At 35.3% G+C, this 14,408-nt stretch overlaps 1 long non-coding RNA gene across 1 annotated transcript; it reads right to left on the bottom strand.

Annotated features, from left to right (window-relative positions):
- Window positions 1-4,606: 4,606 nt before the first annotated feature.
- Window positions 4,607-10,273, bottom strand: LOC115296521. Its single transcript, XR_003910912.1, has 2 exons — window positions 10,179-10,273; window positions 4,607-4,785 (listed from the first exon to the last, which is right to left on the bottom strand). It is a non-coding gene; the product is annotated as an uncharacterized LOC115296521 (long non-coding RNA).
- Between the last annotated feature and the right edge of the window lie 4,135 nt (window positions 10,274-14,408).

Genomic DNA, 14,408 nt, shown 5'->3' with positions numbered 1-14,408 from the left:
AGCCTCAATAAACTAAAAATATTTAAATATTCTGTGAGTCCCACAAAATTAAACTAGACTGAGTAGAAGAAAGATACCTGGAAATATCCCAACTTTTTGGAAATTTAAAAAACTGTATGTTCAAGTAATCAATGCAGCAAAGAAAAATCAAAAGGAAAATTAGATCTCACCCTTTTTATGACTAACATTCCATTGTGTGTATGTGTGTGTGATACATAAACTTTTCCTTATTCATCTATCAGTGGACACTTGGGGTGCTTTATCTTGGCGATTATAAAAGATGTTGTAACAGACATAGGGATGCATATATCCTTTTCAATTAGTGTTTTTGTTTTCTTTCAGTAAATATTCTGTAGTAGAATTATTGAAACATTTGTTATTTTCTATGTTAAAATTTTTGAGGAACCTCCATACTGTTTTCCATAGTGGTGGTACCAATTTACATTTCCACCAACCATGCATGAGGGCTGATTTTTCTTCACATCCTTACCAACACTTACAGAATAGTGTTGGATGTGACAGATGGCAGCGACTCTTGGAGTACGCATAGCGTAATGTATAGAGTTGATGAATACCTGTGTTCTACACCTGAAACAAATGTAACATTGCATGTCAACTATACTCAAATAAAAAATTAAAAAGAAATTAGAATGTATTTAAATTAAATGACTATAAAACAAAAAAGTTTTTTAGAATGAAACGAGAGCTTAAAGGGAAATATATATAGAGAGAGACATAGATACATTGAATTCTTTTTTTCCCCAACTTTATTGAGGTATAGTTGGCAAATAAAATTGTGATATATTTAAAGTGTAAAATATGATTTGATATATGTATACATTGTAAAATGATTCCCATGATTGAGTTAATTAACACATCTGTCATCTCAGATATTTACCTTTTTACTGTCTTAAATTATACTTCAATAAGCCTGACTTAAAATAATTTTCAAACTAAGGATGTCTGGGTGCCTCAGCTAATTAATTCTCCAAGTCTTTTTTTTTTTTTTAACTTTTAACATTTATTTTTGAGACCCAGAGAGAAACAAAGCATGAGCCATGGAGTGGCAGAGAGAGAGAGAGAGAGAGAGAGAGAGAGAGACAGAATCGTAAGCAGGCTCCAGGTTCTGAGTTGTCAGCACAGAACCTGACATGGGGCTCGAACCCACAAATGGCAAAATCATGATCTGACCCAAAGTTAGGCACTTAACTGGCTCAGCCACCCAGGTGCCCCAAGCCTCCAACTCTTGATTTCAGCTCAAGTCATGATCTCACTGTTTGTGAGATCAAGCCCCAAGTCAGTATCTGCACTGACAGCACAGAGCCTGCTTGGGATTCTCTCTCTCCCCCTCTGTCTCTGCTCTTCCCCTGTACTCACTCTTCTCATATCTTTTCATGTTGTCCCTCTGTGCCCATATGTCCCTGTATCTCTCCTTGCTTCTAAATTTCCTTTTCTGGTAAGTACACCAGTCAGATTGGATTAGGACTGCTCTAACAACCTCATTTTAATTTAATTACCTCTTTAAGGATCCTGTCTCAAAATCCAGTCATCTTCTGAGATCCTGAGAGTTAGTCCTTCAATATACTATCTTTGAGGGGAGACAGTCCAACCTATAATAACTATTATAAAACTGTTATTTTACTTTTACTATTAAATGAGATGGATATTATTATAATATCAGAGATGAGGAAATAGGCTTTGAGATATTAAGGAAAAAACTAATGAATAATTCTTATAATTAAATTTAAAAATCTATATGTTATTTTTATTGATGTTTGGTTTTATCTTCCCTTCTGTCACCTTTATCTTTAAGCACAACAGCTAGTCTGAAAAATTATTTTTAAGTTATACATATTACTTTAAAGAGCATGTGCTTGACGCATGAGTAGGGGAGGGGCAATGGTAGGAGAGAGAATCCCAAGCAGACTCCATGCTCATTGCAGAGCCAAGATGCAGGGCTCAGTTTCAGGAACCAGGAGATCATGACCTGAGCTAAAACTAAGAGTCCAGTGGTTGACCTACTGAGCCATCCAGGCACTCCCAATTACACATGTTATTAACCAAAGTAGAATGTTACTCAGAAAAGAAAGTGTGGCTTATGGTAATAGTAACAGCCCAGTTGTTATTTTAAGTGTTCTAAGAAACAGTTCTTTACAAACAAAATGTGTCTTGATGTTATAATGGGTAATTTTTAAAAGTGTTCAAACCAATGGCCTGAAAGCCTAATGTTTGCAAGGGAGAATTCCAGTGGGAATCTGCTTTATTAACTCAATTAAACGTGTATCTTGACATTTGAGGAATAGAAAAACTCAAACATGCTGTCATTAGCCTCTTTGGCTCTGAGTCAGTCTCTACTAGAATTAAAGCTCTGTCTGCTCCAAGCTATTTTGGGCAAATCTGTTAATATCTCTAAATCTTAGTTTCTTAATTTTAGAATGTGGTATGCTATTAGTTGCTGCATAGACTAGCTGAGAAGATTAAATGAGCTAATTTATGAAAGCACTTAATTCATTGTATGGCAATTAACATGTGACAGTTCTTCAGCTGGCACCGCTGCCATCCTTCGTCCTTGCCACCGCCATTGGCACATCATCACCATTCCTGTTCCCATCACCGTCATCACCGCTGATAAAAGAAACATCTTGGGCTCCCTCTGTATGAGTATCACATAAGCTGCAATGGCATTCACTTAAAAAGTAGATAATAGTGTGAATCATGAAGGGTTACATCGAAATGAACATTTATTGATATATAAAATTGTAATTTAAATAGTAAAGTTTTATATCCTCTATAAAAATGTAAAGCTCTTGAGAGATTGAGAAAGCCAGATAATCAATTACTAAAAAGAGGTATTGTAGACATTTGTACTAAGTATGTCCAACTAGTATTTTATTTTCTATTTGAACAAATCCAGAGACTTGTAACCTTAGGGAATATATGGTCAGTAAAGCCTAAGGGAGTCACATTTCTACCCTGCTTTCTGTGGATCATTAGGGGAGAGAATTCTCAGACTTGAATCAAGCTCTGTGAAAGACAAAACTATGCTAAAGGGAAGCTTCATAAAACCATTGTTGTAAATAACATAGGGTTTTAGGTTTGTATTTAAATGTAACACACTCTTCAGGGGCAACTATGATAATGATGATAAATTTATGTGTGAATTTCCAGGGGTGTCTTTTGGGCCTCATAACTCACACAATATGACTTCGTTACTTCCCTGAGGGCTTTCCATCTGAGTTAAGATAAAATAAAATAATTGTGTAATTTGAAAAACAGAAGTAGAGAATTCTCAAATAATACCTCCTAAGGTCATCGCAAAGATCATTTTTCCAGGAAAATGCCCCTGAGTGTCAGTGAAATCTTTTCAAATGTTATCTTATTTCTAAAGCTTAGAGGCATTGGAAGAGCTGTAAATAGCAACATAAATTCATAGCAAATGCATATAAGGACTTCATTTTAGAAGCAAATAACTAGTAAGACCTATTTCTTATTTTTTATTACTAAGAATAAGTTATTGATTTTATCTATTGATTCCACTTGAAATAATCCCAAAAATACTTTCTAAAAACAAACAAAGTGAATTGGCATTGAGTAAGATGCTTGGGAAATAAAAAGATAATTGAAAATTGGCCCTTCCTTCTCTGGACTTACAATTTGGAGTAGGAGATAGACATAAACACAGATACATTGCACAGGGGTAAATGCTTACACAGAATTAAATGTGCTTTGTAATTATACAGTATAAAAAACCATGAGTTTTGCCTCCTGAGATCTGGGTAAGCTATATCTATTAGGCAATTTTAGTAAAGGGCATTCAAGGGAAAATGAATGTTTTTCCAATGGACAGAAGAATATCATAGTATGTTCAGACAACACAGAACACAGATACAGCAAAAGCACTTAAATTCTGGAGGGAGAGCTCTAAGAAATACGTTGGAATTAAGACTGGAATTTAGGGTGGGCTGGAGAGCAAAGGGTCTTAACTGTCAGGCTTTAGCAATCTGTCAGAAATAATGAGAACTAAGATGATTAGAGATTCAAAAACTCTCCAGTGAAGTTGAGAAAGGTGGTTGAGCTGGGGGTGTGATTCATAGGCAGGATTAAGGGGCACTTTTAATAATCTAGATTAGCACTCCTCAAACTTAAATGCATATTCATATCAAAAAGAAATTTCCCCTCCACTTACCAGTATATGTATACCTATGTGTGTATATATTTATACACACACACACACACACACACACACACATTTTACTGACTTACATTGCAAAATCATTTACAATTAGGAGATGAGGTAAGAAAAAGTTAATTAGAAATAGAAGTTCTACCATTGTCTTGGTCCCAGTGGCTCATATGATATCCCATGGCATGTGATTTGGAGACAATGAGGCAATATCATGGTGAAACTTAGAAAGTGATGCACGTGATTGTGATCATTCCTTCCTCCTCTATACAAAGGAGAACACTTGGGTCAGCCTGCTTCTGATTTATGGGAAAACAACTTTTAAAATCTCAGCTGATCCTTAGATTTAATTGAGAGAACTTCTCCATCTTTAATTAGTCTGAGCCCTGGTAGTTTGGCACGGAAATCATCTGAGTCTTTTTAGAAATATAACAACTTTTATTAGAACTGGGTTGTAGACAGATGGGAGTGGAGAGGCTGCTGGCTGGATGGCATCTCCAATGATGTAGAAATGTTACAGTTTGAGGTTAAATGTCTGTGATCTATCTCTTCTCTTCAGCAAACATACCTGGCCAGATCCAGACTGGAAGCTAGAGGTTTTTCTTTTGTTTATGCAAAAAGACAAGATTTCTGTAAGGAATCTGCTTTACAGCAGATGGATCAAAATGTATGATTTCACTGAACACCTGGTGGGTGGGAAAACTAGTCTTTCCCCGCTAACTAAGCTTACTCTACAAGTTGCTTCCTTGGATATGAATGGCTATTAGGTCAGCAGGAATGGGCTGCATGCCAGAGCAGTGAGAAACTTCTTTTATTTTGTCACGGGTGCAACTCTGAACAGTCTATGGAAGGATATCCTGGGTGTGCATGTTATACTGAGAATCAAAGAGAAATTGATCAAAGTAAAAAAATAATTTTTAAAGTCATTTCCTATGGTTAAACAGAATAGAGAGTAGGGGTGAGTTCAATAAAATTAGAGGTATACTTTCCAAATAAATGTTCTCTTTCATGTTCCTTCCACAATTTTCCTTATCCCCCATTTATGTGAGTTCTCTGTGTGACCAGTTAGAGACAGTAAGAGTCATCAATACACCTCAAACTGCCTACATCTATCTCTTAAAACAATTCATGCAACCAAGCCACCAAAAGATGAATACATATGAAATAATGATTTTAGGACTTTGGTGCTTTTCTTTCCTCAGCATGTCCAATGTGCAGATTGTGTTTTACCAACCCAAATAATTGGCTTGGTATTTCAGTTTCTCAAGATGACTCAAGAAATTTTCAGTCCAAATGTTTTTCAAACATGTTTCTCATTACTGGAAGAAATATTAGGTCCTAAATTTACCAGTTGACTATTTATTTCTAGTTTCTATGCTTGGACCAGAATAAACAAAGTATGTTTATAAGAATGTATAAATACTGTTAGAATCTTAACTAGAAAATACTTTTTTGGCAAAGTCAAACTTTGAAAGCCACATCCTAAGGTCAGAGGGGTTAGAAATTTAGGTACTTGAGGAAGTGGGACAGAAAATGTCACAATAAAAGTCTTCAGTTTATAAAATCTGACTTTATTCACCAAGTAGAGTAACTAAATATAGAAGTGTAAAATGTAAAGGAAGGGGACCAAATAGTGGCTGTTAATTCAGTGAATGATAAAGCAATCTAATGTCAAGAACGTCAACAGAGAATCTCCTCAATGTCTTTCTTCCTCTTTGTTAACCCGGAACATTTTTTAAAAATGTTTGTTTATTTATTTTGAGAGAGTGAGAGTGGGGAAGGGGCAGAGAGAGAGGGAGAGAATCCCAGGCAGGTTCCCAGCTGTCAGCATAGAGCCAGATCCTGGGCTGGAAGCCATGAATCGTGAGATCATGACCTGCACTGAAATCAAGAGTCTGACGCTTAACTGACTGAACCATGCAGGCACCCCAACCCAGAACATTTGTACTGATCACTAGCAGTGGTACTTATGGTCTGGCCATCCATGGGATTTGAAAGAAGTGGATTTTCTTAGTGAGGAAATAATGAGTGTTGAAGCAAAGGGGCCATGGAGTAAAGAACTGCCTCCTTTATCTCATGACCTAAAAATTCCAGCCTGGCCTCTAGTCCCATATTGAAACAGTGGGGTACATGTACATATTCATGAGTGCCTCTATGTTTGTGTGTTATTGGGCTTGAAGAAATAGGGTATGAAGTTCAGAGTGGGGCCAGGGAGATTATGGAGGGTTTTGTTCTAGGTAAAATAAAAGCTCTTTGAAATAAGTAATTTTGAAAGTGTACCTTTCAAGAATATTTTGAGCAATTCAGTATTGACTGGCATAAATATGGGGAACTAGTAATTTAATTGGCAATAGAAACATCAAATATATACTATGAAAAGCTGCATTTCACAATTTTATTTGTTTTTTAAAGTTTATTTATTTATTTTGAAAGCGAGAGGGAGAGAGAATCCCAAGCAGGCTCAGCATAGGGCTCGATCCCATAAAACATGAAATCATGACCTGAGCTGATATCAAGAGTTGGGTGCTCGACCGACTGAGCCACCCAGACACACTAGCATTTTGCAATATTAGAAGTCAAGCAAAAACACTCTACACAATAGCAAATATATTTGAAAGTGCCATATCATAGCCATATGCAACATTTTTCCTAAAACAATTTTTCTTTTTCCAGGGACATGGAAATTCTGTTAAGATATTTAAGTACGATTGTAAACATTGTGTTTCTTGATTTTAAACTACTAAAAAACAAATAAACACAGAAGAATCATCTTAAATGTTTACTTTCTTCAAAGATGTAACCCCCAACTTACTGCTCATAGCAGTGAGGAAAAGAAGAGGAAATTGTAAATTGTAGAGTTCAAAATCTATGAAATGATTTTCACTGATATGATATGACATTCCTCTGATTTTTTTCCATCTTCCCTCTCTAACTACTCATTCTCAAGCCCTCAGTGCTCTTCCGTGAGCTCATCCAAACTTACTACCTTAAATAATGGTGTTCCTCAAGGTTCCACTCAGAACTCTTTGTTGAAACATTTTACTCCGTGTATATTATCTACATTTAAGAACTGCCATACATGCAGACTTCCAGTCTTGTGTCTGTAGCTAAGATTTCCTTTATAAACGTCAGGCCAATACTACTGACTGCTGACCTTCCATCCTCACCTGGGCACCCTACACGTTGAGAATATCCAGAACAAAACTCATTACACCCCAAGACTATTTCTCCTTATATAATCTGTATTTTGATGAATGATCCCACCATTGATCTAGATACTAAAAACTGACCAGTTATTTTATTTTCCTTCCTTTGCCCTATTTTTTTAACATATAATTAATTACTAATTTTTGTTGACTCTGCCTCTTTAGCCTCTCCTGTATCTTCTCCTACATCGTTTCTCCTGTAGGCCTTTATTGCCTTATTCAACATGTTTTATCCAGGCCAGGTATTGCAGGAAAATAAAAAAATTAGACATGGTTTTATTTATAAAATACACTCATGAAGCTCACAGAATGTAGAATGAAAAAACAAACTACAGTGAAAGTGGAATAATTAAAGTAAAAGGAAAGAAACTCTCACTGTTGTTATTGTTATTATTGTAAATTTGCTGTGTTTTCCATTATTTCTACTTGGATTTCTCATGGGAATCTCAAATTCATTATGACCATTAGGAAAGATATTATCATTCATCCTGTAGCCCAAGCCCGAAAACTGCCATTCTGTAAAACCCCATTTTTTTTACTGTCACATGCTATGAAACACCAAATGATATCAATATTCTCTCCTAATTATTTCACAAATGCTGATTTTTCTCCTTCTGTACTACTGCCATTGTGCTAAACAAAGCTATCATTATCACTAGCTTGAACAACTGGAACATAGCTTTATTTATCTCTGTTCAGTAGATTTAAATCAATCTGTTATCAATTTGGGAGAAAGGGTGAGCTCATAAAAATGCTTCTATAGGGACATCTGGGTGTGGGTCATAACAGAGTGGCTAAAATCAGAATTGCTCTCTTCCTATTAACATCTATAAAATTATTCAGAATATAATAATCAACAAATTAAAGGGATTAAATAAACCCAACAAATGGCTCAGAGACTTGAGAAAGAGGAAGCACACAAGTGTTCTTTCTGTAGGTGGTTTCATGCTGTAATGTGAGGAAGTGAAGACCAAACAGAGTGTTGGTCTCAGTGGGTGAAAGAAATAGTATCTGAGTGGTAGAATGTTATTTGAGGCTGCTAAGGTTGGTGGATTTGTTAGGCCATTGGAAGCAGAGAGATGAAGAGAAAGAGCTTTACAGATATTAGGAGTTTTAATCATGTAATTGTCCAAATATTCTGTGGAACGCACTTTGGGAAAATCCTTTGTGTGACTTTTGTCAATGCCCAGTTTCCATAGAGAACATCAGAGACATAAGGTAGCTTGCTTAATATTAAGTGAATAGTGAGTGATGGATACAACCTTAGATCCAGGCACAGGTGGTACCTGTAGAGTCTCAATGTAGATCTGGCACTAAATGCAGTGGCAGGATCACAATCTAAAAGAGTGTGACCATAGACACATCTCCAGGCATCATAGATACTGGTAAATGTGACTCTCAAGACTGTATTTCCATTATTTAAAAGCCAGTGGTTGTGAGTGTATTCTTCTTCCTTGCCTGTATTGCATTATTGATTTGTTTCACATTTAAATGGAAACACTAAACAATTGCTTTTGTTAACAAGAGAAAATGCCTTTAGAGATCCAATTTAGCTTTGACTAGCTTATAGGATACGGATAACCTTAAAGATAAAATAAAATACAACAGAGGATATCTTTGTTTTTCCACCCTCTCTAATACATCATTAGGTTTCATTACATTATTGCAAACTGTACAAAGTGAATTTTAGAGTTAGATATGTTTCTCATATTGAGAAAAAGTAGTATTTTTAAACAAAATTTTAATATTACCCATAAATGATTTCTACCCCAGCTCACTGTGGACTTCAGTAGGAGATTCCTGAAAACAATTTTTTTTTGGATCAAAATGATGCTTAGATTCACCTCTTCCTCTTTTTTCCTTGAAAAATGAACAGTATTCTGTTCTGAATGAAATTCCCTAGTATACCATGGTTTATACAAGATGAAAGTTAAAATACAGATACACAATGTTTTAGTTACTTGAGATATATAGATTTAATTTCATTAACTCTATAGTGCTTATTTCAAAGAGCTGTTTTAAAGTTCTATTTAAATATCATTTGGGGTAAATATTTAGTGTGTCCTCACAGTTAATGATAGATTAATTAGCTTAATTCATGCATTATTTAACTTATTTTAAAAACTCTCTTTAGGTAATATGAAGACTTTAAGGTTATAAGACACACACACCTATACACATGCACACACACATGCACAAACGGAGATTGAAATCAATTATTACAATAATGATCTGAGAGTCAAACTTATACTAATCTATGTAGTGTATTTGTTTGGGTTAAAAAAGGGTGTCCTTGGGATACCTGGATGGTTCAGTTGGTTAAGCATTCAACTCTTGATTTTGGCACATGTCATGATCTCACGTTTTCATAAGTTTGAGCCCTGTGTTAGGCTCTGCGCTGACAGTATGTAGCCTGCTTGGGATTGTCTGTCTGTCTGTCTGTCTGACTCTCTCCCTCCCTCCCTCCCTCTCTCTTCCTCTCTCTCCCTCCCTCTACCTCCCTCTCTACCGCTACCCTGCTCATGCTGTCTCTGTCTCTCTCAAAATAAATGAACTTTAAAAAAAATTTTTAAATTAAAAAGGGTCTCCTTTCCCAACAATAGTTACCTTCCAGTTAGGAAAATTGCGATAAAATCACACATCTCTAATGTGTACATTGTTACTACCATAGGCTAGGTGCTTGCCGTTACTGAACAGTGTAGAATCTACACAATAGAAAGGTGGTGTTAACTTATTTTCTACTCCCTTAAAGCTAAACTTCACACAGTATTTGATTGATATGTACTTACTCTCTACCTTGTTACAGCTTGGCTTTAAGAATGTTTTATTATATGAAGCAATTTGTATTTTACTTTCCAGACTGGTCATTTTTCTATCCTGATTACCAAAGGCCAGCAGTTAAATGCCTTTTTTTTTTTTTGTCATAAACAGAATTAGAACTCTGAATTCCCAGCATTCCAAATAGTGTCCTAGTTGGAATGGTTTGTAAGACTAAAATAAAAGTAAACTTTTATTGGGAACAAACACAAGAAACCTTAAAGGAAGAGATCCAGATGGTTCTTCCTGAATGTGATCACGCTTTCAGGGACCATTTCTTTGCACACTTTATATTTCAATAGATACATTAAAAAGCCTTTCATCATTGCCTAAAAAATTCTAAATATTTCAGAGAGTTACAAAATACGAATAATCCTTTAGTCACTATTTTCAGGTGAAAAAGAAGCAACAATTACTATTATGCTATTCTATTCCCTGTTCTAAATTATCATGGCTTATAACTCCGTCAAGAGGTGTCAAACACCCCATTCAGAAACCTGTGATTCATAAACCTCAATATAAATTTGAAGTCCCCCCACCCCCACCCCCACCCCAGACATACTCAGTTTGACTAAACCGTGCACGGAATTGGCCTGAAGTTCTAGCCCACTAAGATATCTCCTTCCACAGCACCCTTTGAAACAGAGGAAGATAGTGAACTTTAATAGACATTTTTCTCATAAAACCAATGATCTCTTATGTGTGATAGGAAAGAAACTGGCATAAACCACTGTAGCAATAAATGTAATTATGCATACAAAATATACTGCCTCTGGGCCAAGGCCTCTTAAGTCTTCATGCTAAAAATCATGTCAAACTTTCTATTTAAATCACTATGAAATGTGATTTATATCAAAAGTATGCAAACTTTTCGAAAGCAGTTTAACTCAACAAATATTTATATCAGAAGTTTTAAATGTTGTAGCCTATGAGGGAACAGCTGAGCGACCCCGCTGGTCAGTGTGTTCCCTTAAGCCATTAACTTGATTTTGGACTCTAATGTTCTCACCTGTAAGAAGAAAGCACGAGGCTCACAATGGTCTATTCTAGCTCTAAATTTCTAGGAGTTAAAGTTTTTTGTAATATCTCACCAGCAGCCATTGATGGAGGAAACAACTAGGATGTTTGTGAAGTTTTTCTCTTAAGAAGGTTTTGGATGGTTGTTTCCATTTTACTGGGGGCAGACAGCCACAGAGGCAGCATCACTGAACTGCAGGATTTTATTTTAGAGATCATTAACCCAGTGCCCTCAATTTTATAGACAAAGAATGAAAGCCGGCATGGTTGCTGGGTAGTCTGCCTGGCTCCTTTAGGATCTCAAGTCTCATTTTCCAGACAGCAGGTTACTTTCAAAGGAGCTGCATGGGTGTTGGCCTTTGCCTTACTACAAAAGAAAAACGCGAAGTTTCCCTCTGTCAATGGCATCACCCCAACCTATTTGGTCTGTTTTTGTTTCTGTTTGGATCAAGAAGAAAAAATCTCGTAATTATATTCCTGTCTTTTTAGGATATCCAGAAGGAAAATTAAGATCTTACATTAAATTATATCTACCATCTCCAGTGTGTCAAAAACTTGTAGTATGGAGAAAATTACTCTCTCCATGTAGAGTGCAGAGAAAATCTTTAAGTCTACCATGTGCAAAGGAGATTGAAATTCTGGACTGGGAACCATGACCTTTAGAATGCCATGGAGACTGTTTATTCAGCTTTCCCAAAGTCATCTTGGGATCCTAACAGTGTATCTGAATTCTCTTCCTCCACTTATCCTACCATTCAGTAGTGGCATAAACACAGTATTTCACATCTGTTCTTATCTTGGTTAGTGCCCAAGATAAAAGTCCTTGGAACCATTTTTCCCACTAATTCTTTCCCTACTCTGGTAAAGTTACTTAATAGAGGCATTCTATTCTCTTCTCACTTGTGTTTTTGATACAATATATTCAATGCTCAAGGCCCTTATCAATTCTATTATCTTTCTCTAGTATTGTAAAATGTGTTTATTTATCTACCCGGGAACCTACTCCATTCTTTCCCATACTACAAAAAGAACTTTTCCTTGACCTCATGCTACTGACTACTGCCCTCACTGAAGCTAAACGCCTTAGAAGAGCTGTCTCTGCTCAGTGTTAATTATTCCCAACCTCTGATTCAGCCTTTTTCAATTTTACCATTTTATCTGGATAATTTCTAAACAGAAAACATAGTTTATAATAGAACAAACTCTACCAAAAATCAAGTCTAACGGTTGTTCATTTTGCTGTTTTCATCATATATGTTTTTCCAGAAATTGAGTCATTATGGATAGATTCTCTTTGTCCTTCTTACTTATTACATTTCTCTTCTTCCCTTATTCAGATATCAGTACTTATCCTTACTGTATGTTTATCTTTGACTCATTATATATACATTTGTTACTAAACTGTATATGTATATAAATATATAATTGATTTGTACATTTGTAATATTTACATAAATAACATCATACTTTTTCCCCATCTGCTTGTGTTTTAGTTATTCTTGGCCATTTCTTCTTCCCTTGTGGATTTTAGTGACACCATATCAATTTTCATGAAAAAAGAATCTCTGGATATTTTTGATTGGAATTATCCTGAATTTATAGATCAATCTGGAGTAAATGAACTTTATTAGCTAACTTCCTAAATACCTTTCAGTTTTTCTTGCTATTTTAAAGGTAATATTTTCTAGATTTACATTTAAATGGTTGTTGCTGATAGATAAGATGCTATTGACTGTTTTCCAATGATTTTTTAACCAATAGTTTTGATGAAAACCTTTGTTAGCTTTAATAATATGCCATACACTTTCATGGATTTTCCATATAATTGATCATACTGAGTGCAAATGGCAACTTTGCTTTCTATTTATAAGCTTTGTATTTTGTGAGTGTGTTTTGGAGATTGGTATTTTAATGGTGATAAAGATGCTTATATCCATTTTGTATTCAATTTTGATCACTTTTTTTTTTCTAGAAAAAGTGCCATTCTTTCTAATTCTGTTTGTTCTGTTTTATTTCTCCAGCTTTTTAAGTCACTTAGGTCATTTGTTGCTAGTCTTTATTTTCTTTATTTTAAATTTTTTAATGTTTATTTACTTATTTTTGAGAGAGAGAGAGAGAGAGAGAGAGAGGGAGAGAGAGAAAGAGACAGCGTGAGCAGGGGAGGGTCGGAGAGAGAAGGAGTCACAGGATCTGAAGACGGCTCCAGGCTCTGATCTAGCAGTCAGTGCAGAGCCTGACGTGGGGCTCGAACTCATGAATTGTGAGATCATGACCTGAGCCGAAGTCGGACGCTTAACCGACTGAGCCACCCAGGTGCCCCTAGTCTTTATTTTCTAACATTTCACATTGTAGACTGTACATTTCTCACTAAGTACTTCCTTAATAATAGCATCTCGTGAGTTTTGGGATAGTAAAATAGTGCTTTTGTTGTGGTGCATTTTAAAACATTTCCTAAGTTTCAATTAAAATTTAACTTCTGACTCATGAGATAGATATTTATTTTGTTTCAAATGTATGATTTCAACTTTCCTCTTAATTTTTCTTTTTATGACAGTATTATAAAATAGGATTTATGTACAGCTTCTTAGGTATTTGAAACTTCTTTTACAATAATTTAACAAATGTTTCATATGTTCTTCTAAATAATTTGTATCCTATAATTACTAGCTGCAGAACTTGACATGTGTCCATTCGATCATGCTTCCTATTTGTGTAGTACAACTTTTTCATATATTTAATAACTTCTTTGCCAGATTAATCTATTTGCTTCTGAGAGGAGGGTGTTGAAATTCCCCAATCCAAGTACTAAATTTTCCATTTCTTCTTTTAATTCTGTTTTTACTTTCTATATGTTAATTGCATGCTAACGTAGGATTGTTATGTCCTTATGTGGATTTGTCCTTATATTGTCTTATTAAATAACTCAAAAATGCTCTGTTTGGAGCATAGAGTCAGTTTGATTAGATATTAATGTTACTAAGCCATATTCTTGCTGCTATTTTTAGTGTTAATTGTTGTGTTTTCTGCTTTTTATGCATAGAAGTATACCAGTAAATGTTTAAAATCTGGCTTCCTGAAAAAAAAATCTCTGATTTGTAGCATTTGCTTCTTTCTCTGAGTAAATACTGTCAATGAGGCAGAATTCAAACCACCACTCTGAAGTCTGCAGTTGGGGTGAGAAGAGG

Source organism: Suricata suricatta, chromosome 7 (genome assembly GCF_006229205.1).
Source record: "Suricata suricatta isolate VVHF042 chromosome 7, meerkat_22Aug2017_6uvM2_HiC, whole genome shotgun sequence".
Taxonomy (NCBI): domain Eukaryota; kingdom Metazoa; phylum Chordata; class Mammalia; order Carnivora; family Herpestidae; genus Suricata; species Suricata suricatta.
This window is presented reverse-complemented; position numbering and strand designations above follow the sequence as displayed.